The sequence below is a fragment of the Octopus bimaculoides genome, chromosome 26 (genome assembly GCF_046866305.1).
Source record: "Octopus bimaculoides isolate indiv1 chromosome 26, ASM4686630v1, whole genome shotgun sequence".
NCBI lineage: Eukaryota > Metazoa > Mollusca > Cephalopoda > Octopoda > Octopodidae > Octopus > Octopus bimaculoides.
The window spans coordinates 13,830,465-13,837,964 of record NC_142953.1 but is presented as its reverse complement, the minus strand read 5'-3'; positions in this window follow the sequence as shown (position 1 = coordinate 13,837,964).

Here is a 7,500-nt window from a genome sequence, read left to right as displayed (position 1 = left end):
TATTGTCTTTGCACAGCTTCTAACACTGGAGATGAACTACGGTGTCAGCTGTTCACTATCAGTGAACTAAGGTAACATCAGCATAGCTACAGTCCAGTACCTCAGCATAGCTACAGTCCAGTGGCTGAAACAAGTGGTACTTAATTTATTGACCCCGAAAGGATGAAAGGCAGAGTAAATACCGTATGCCTATAGTAGAGAAGACTATTATTCATTATTATCATTATTATTATTTTGAAAACGAGGGGTTTTGAGTTTCCGTCTACCTAATCCACTCACATGGTTTTGGCCGGCTGGTTCTGGTCGGCCAGACACCTAGTCAAGATGCCACACAGTAGGACTGAACCAGGAACCATGTGGTTGGAAGCAAGCTTCTTACCATACAGATACGCCTGCCTTTTTCTTTATAAAAACCCTTTACTCTGTGTAAGGGTGCTTTTTATCTTTGCTTCTCTTGCACATTTTTCAAACTGCGCTCATTCAGCTATAAATGGTAGTCGAATGTCCTGTTATGTAATTGGATTCACACTCTAATCTTGTTTTGAAATGTTGCAAAAAGAAAAAAAAAAAAACGTTAGCTCAAAGGAAGAAGTATCATGATGGGAAAACACGAAGATTATTCGTCTGCTGCTTGAGAAATGAATAAATTCTATAATCCACCCTTTTGTCTGTATTTGCAGACTTGCGTACCATTTTCTCAGTAGATCTTTAATGTATTTGCTTATTATTTGTGATACCTTACTCATGAATTATGGTTCCAGTGTCTCCGAATAGACAACGCATTTAAAAGCCTTCTGGCAATGAATCTACGCATGCTCAGAACAAGTTTTTCCATTTATACTTTTGGTTATGCTATTGATGATCAGTAATGATTTTTACAACTATATGAACCTTTGTAATACTCACTTCAGCTGTTCTGGAAATAAATCTATATTCTGGTAATAATAAAGGATTTTATAATTAAACATCGATACTATTCTCTTTTTTCTGCCACCGACAGAAGACAAAAACTTCCAAACTTAAAAACTAGAAAAGAAAAACAGAAGTGATTATCTTCCCTGAAGTACATAGACTCTCCCTTCCTCTGTCTACCTGTCAGTCTCTGTCTCTCTTTCTCTCTCTCTTAGTGCCATTATAGCAAGTCCAGTAAGCAACAAACGGGTAAATCTATATTTCACTGTCGTCTGCAATATAACTGCATATAATGCTCGGAAATTTCATAAAGGCAAATGTATTTTCCCTTTTCGTTTTATATTGGAAATGAAGGTTGTTTTCCTTTCAGGGAAACGGGTATAATTGCTTTCACTGTCTTATCAAACATTTGAGTCTACGAATCCGTTAAGTTTTACAGCAGGAGTGTGAGATCTTATCAGTTCCCGGTTCCTTCCAGTTATTCCTGATTTTGTAGTACCTAGACTATCTCTGTGTTGATATAACGTCACATGAGCATTCAGATGCAGAAATTCTTCTTCTGAACTGTATCATCTGATGTAATTATTTCTCCGTCCATACTAATTCTCGGCCACTCACTCACGATTTCTTCAACATTTCCTTTTGGACTTCCCTATTTTTACTTTAAAATTGTCGGCATCACATTCCGTTTATTTTGTTTGTTGAATCGTTGGCGATTTTCATTTAATAATAAATTCTATACAGTCAAGTGACAAAAAATACTGGTGATATTTCTGCCTGCTCTTTATAATCAAAGTTCGAAGTCATGCAGACTGCGGATTTTCTGTTTCATCTTTTCGTCTTGAATAAATAAAACATATTAATGCAGCAGTTATTATATTCGGGTGTTCCCTCCACCAAGATTTGTGGACTTTTGCCTCCAATCGTTCAATCGTCCAAAAGTATTTCGTCCAATCGTTAGCACTCTGGACGAAATACTTAGCGAAATTACAGTCGTCACTACGTTCTGAGTTCAAATCCTGCCAAGGTCGAATTTACCTTTCATCCTTTACAGATCGATAAATTAAATACCAGTGGAGCACTGCAGTCGATGTAATCAACTAGTGCCCTCCTTCAAAATTTCAGGCCTTCTGCCCACAACAGAAAGATTTATTATTATTACTATTATTAAGCACGCCGGTCAAAATGCTTACCGACGTTGCGTCCGTCTGTACATTCTGAGTTCAAATCCCAGCGAGGTCGACTTTGCCTTTCACCCTTTCGAGGTCGACTTTGCCTTTCACCCTTTCGAGGTCGACTTTGCCTTTCACCCTTTCGAGGTCGATAAAACAAGTACTAGATAGGAACTGAGGTCGATGTAATCCACGATGCCCCTCCCCTCAATATTGCTGGCACTGGTCTACAAGTCGAAACTATTATAAAGTTTATTATTATCATCATTATTGTGAATATTATTATTATTATTATTATTATAGTTATGGTTGTTGTTGTTGTTGATGTAGCTATTGTTGTTGTTGTTGTTGATGATGAAGCTGTCATAGTTGTTGACTATCATACTGATTACACGTCATTTTGTATCATTATCATCACATATTTACCTCCAATTCTTTTCAACCCTCCTCCTCCTCCTCCTCCTTTCCCATCGACAGTGCTGCGAAGTCTCATCGCAGTTCGCCGACGTGGTCGGCCTCGTCGTCTGCAACATAGCTATAGTCATCATTCTTTAATCTGACTTTAAACTAAAGATGTGAATATTATGTACACATGAATATATGGGCGCATGCTTACATGAATGTGTGTATACATGCTCAAACAAATATACGCATGCATACATGTATATATATATATATATATATATATATATATATATATATATATATATATATATATATATATGTGCATACACATATATAGAGACATAGTTGTATGTATATATATATATATATGTATTATATATATATATATATATATATATATATATATATATATATATATATATATATATATATATATGTATGTATATATATATATATATATATATATATATATATATATATATATATATATGTATATATGTATGTATATATGTATATATATATATATATATATATATATATATATATACATATATATACATATATATATATATATATATATATATATATATATATATATATATATATATATGCATACATATGTATATATATGCATACATATGTATGTAATTATGTATATATATATCCACGTGAAATTTATGCTTAATCTCATACGGAATGTGAGATTAATTTTGACGCTGTGTAGTAGATAGATGGGTGAGATTGAAACATAAGTTATCAAAGAAAATCTACTGCTGCTCTACTACTACTACTACTACTACTACTACTACTACTACTACTACTACTACTACTACTACTACTACTACTACTACTGAGATGACAGTACATTCAGCACTAAAGTCTACCAGCAATACTACTAACAAATGATAAAGAAGTATAAAAAGATTCACATATTTTCCTGTATTTCTCTCAAATATTCTTGCCCCTCTCTTTATCTCTCTCTCTGTCTCTCTCTTTATCTATCTATCTAACTATCTACCTACCTACCCTTCTATCTATATATATGTATATGTGTTTAAGTGTGTTTGTGTATGTGTACAGATATCTATCTATCTATCTATCTATCTATCTATCCACACACACACACACACATATATATATATATATATACATAGACATGCATTTATATTTATTTATATATATATATATATATATATATATATATATATATATATATATATATATATATATATATACATATACATACATATATATATATATACACATACATATACATACATATATATATATATATACACATACATATACATACATATATATATATACACACACATACATACATATGTACATACATGCATGGATACGAACATGCATACGAATATACTTACATACACACACACACTCACACACATATATACGCATATGTATTTCAATTATTCGTAATATGGTTGTCAAATGTCATTACGCGAATGATTTGTCTGAAAATAATTATAATCTAGATAAAAACAAACCTGTTTTCAGACTATATGCTTAGTTGTGTTATTTGTCGAACTGTCGTCGTTATTGTTATGATGCAAGATTCTATTCTTGTTTTCTTAAAATTTGTCTAGAGGTGCAGGTATAGTCTTGTGGCTGAGAATCTCGTTTCATAACCTTGTAGTTCCGGGTTCAATCCCACCCTATGGCAACTGGGGAAAATGTCCTGTACGGTAACAACAATCCTACCAATCGAGTATGAGATACACGAAATGTATGTAGAAGCTCGTCGTTTTTATTTACCTATAAGTCTATCAATCTATGTATCTAATTATCTATCTATACGTGTGTGTGTGTGTGTGTGTGTGTGTGTGTGTACAATAAGTATACAGGGTTGAATTATCCAAGGGTGTAATGTGAGAGCTCTCAGGTGTAATGCAGTCTTTAACCATTTCAATTATTAAGAAGTACCAAAGATCGCTAAGGGTGAGTATACCACCCTAATTCTTCTGATGAATAAATGTGGGCTTACTCATTGAATTACGAAGATTATCTAGAGTGGAAAGATCCTGAATTTAGGTGTAGAGCAGAATATCGTGGGTGGCATATGCAACTGCACATTCTGTATGCAACAGAAACACGTGTCGGTCATTTTAACCAATTATGCTGTGTATTTAACTGTTAACATTAAAAGAAAAAGTTGAAGATGTACTCCAGCATGGCCACAGTCAAATGACTGAAACAATAAAATAAAATAAAATAAAATAAAATAGCGATTTTCAATCTCATCTCGCGTTTGAATCTCTTATCTGATTCTTGGTTTAGATTTTCGATTTAGGGTTACGCTATAGAATCTTGGGTGGGATACCCTATTTGGAACCAAGACTTCTCAGTTTATTTTCATTTTATTCTTCGTTCTCGGTTGTGATTCTCGGTTGAACTTCATACATTTTAATGACTCCAATAAAACCTTCGAGAGAAGCAAACGAGTTGGACAAGTCTATCTTGCACTATCTGTTCCATCTATCTCTTCACAAAAAAAAAGTTTTGTCATTTTACTATATAAGAAATATCCATTTCCATTACAGGAACAAAAATAATGAAACAAAATAAAATTTAAAAAAAAAACTGATTGAGAAGTCCTCTGTGTTGCATGCTGAAGGAGTTAAATAGAAAAAATTAGATTTGATATCCAGACGAAACCGCTAATAAGATTTTCAGGTAAGTCTACTCGCTTATTTTGCTGTTTCATTGATTTTCCTTATTTATATTTGAATTTTATAAAAATTTATATTGTGTTCTTATCAACTAAAAAAAAACGGCAGAAAGCTACAAAAAGGACAAAAAGGACAAAAAAAAAAAGAAAATAATCTTTTTTACCTTTGTATCTGGTGTTATTGTATTTTTTTTATTGTAGTTTTCTCTCCAGCTCTGTACTGCAAAACTGTCTTTGTTTAATATCCCCTGAAGCCGTGTCGCTGGATAAAAGCTTGGCCAATGGTTGCTCAGCATTCATTGTGTGATTTCTTTCTGTCTATGTTCTTCTATCATTGCTTTGTCTTTGATTGTACCCTTTTCCTTATCTGTTTCTCTCTTTCTTTGTTTCTCTGTCTGTCTCTCTCTCTCTCTCTATTTCAATCACATTATTACTCTCAACAGTACAAGCCCTCACGTCCAACTACTACTACTACTACTACTGCTGCTGCTGCTACGTACCCCTTTCTTCTAACTAAAATATTTTTCTTCCTGAAGCTGTTGTTTCAGTTGGTTGTCTTTACCGAGAGCCTGTTTCATTTTTGTTTGTATGTGTGTTACGTTTCCATTCAAGCGTGAGAGCGTGTATGTATGTATTTATAGAAACCGGGAAACCGGGCCCATGAGCCTGGCTAGGCTTTAAAAGGGCGCATAAATAGATAAAAATAGATAATTAGATTGATAGAATGGGAGAGATAAATGATTATATATATATATATATATATATATATATATATATATATATATATATATATATATATATATAGAGAGAGAGAGAGAGAGAGAGAGAGAGAACTTAATTCGATTCTCTCATTGACTGTTCCATATTACTTGCAAAAGAGATTGGAAACAACTTTCGAAAAGAATTACATTTGATGGGCAAATTTTTCTCTGTCTTAAGAGAATTTTAGAACTGAGATGTTTCTTCTAAATGTTTCAAATGATTTAATTTTTAATTTAATATCGGCATTTCAAACATGAATATTAAGTAAAAACACAGATTCAAAAACGAAATGAAAAATTTAATTTAACAGAGCAGTGTAATCAAATTAAGTCTTTTTACGCATCGTACCTCCTTTATCTTTTCCCTACGAAGTTTTCAATGGGACTATATTGAAAGACTTTTGTTGGTACTTCGTCGCTTACGACGTCGAGGGTTCCAGTTGATCCGATCAACGGAACAGCCTGCTCGGGAAATTAACGTGCAAGTGGCTGAGCACTCCACAGACACGTGTACCCTTAACGTAGTTCTCGGGGATATTCAGTGTGACACAGTGTGTGACAAGACTGACCCTTTGAATTACAGGCACAACAGAAACAGGAAGTTAGAGTGAGAGAAAGTTGTGGTGAAAGAGTGCAGCAGGGTTCGCCACCATCCCCTGCCGGAGCCTCGTGTAGCTTTAGGTGTTTTCGTTCAATAAACACTCACAACGCCCGGTCTGGCAATCGAAACCGCGATCCTATGACCGCGTGTCCTCTTCCCTAACCACTGGGCCATTGCGCCTCCACTTGAAAGACTTTAATACCCTTAAAACAGAAAATTCTCCACATAGGCGTAGATGCTGCTGTGTGGTAAAAAGCTTGCTTCCCGACAACATGTTTTCGGGTTCAGTCTTACCACGTGGCACCCTCAGCAAGTGTCTCCTACTATAGATTGAGCTCCTACTATAACAACAATAATACTACTATAGATTTATTTCTGTTTCTATCCCACCCTCTCTCTCTCTATCTATCTGTTTATCACTCCACCAACCCATCGACTCTCACTCGCTCCTTCTTCTTATCTATGCGTCATTCATTCTCTCCATCCGGCCATATATACATATACACCAATCCCATCCAAGCAAGTCATTCGACACGGTAGATGACCGTGAATAATCCAATTACGAACGTTAAGAGCATTGTTAAAATGAATATACAAATAAGTAAATTAAGTAATCAGCTAATTAATTAATTACACTAAACAGCGTTCAGTTAACTGCTTTAACGTATCATTGATGTTCCTATTTTATCATGCAATAATAAGGGCAATGATGATGAAGATGATGATGTTGATGATGTTGATGAGGTGGAGAAGGGGAGGATTGATGGCCACGACGACGACGACAGACGATGACGATGCTGCTGATGATGATGGCGACTACGACGACGGAGATGTATAGGAGGATCGTGGGCGTGAAAATGGTGGTGGTGGTGGGGGGAGTAGGAATTGAAGGAGGCATTCGAATAACGGGTTTGACGATTTTGTTCTGAGTTCAAATTCCGCTGAGGTCGACTTTGC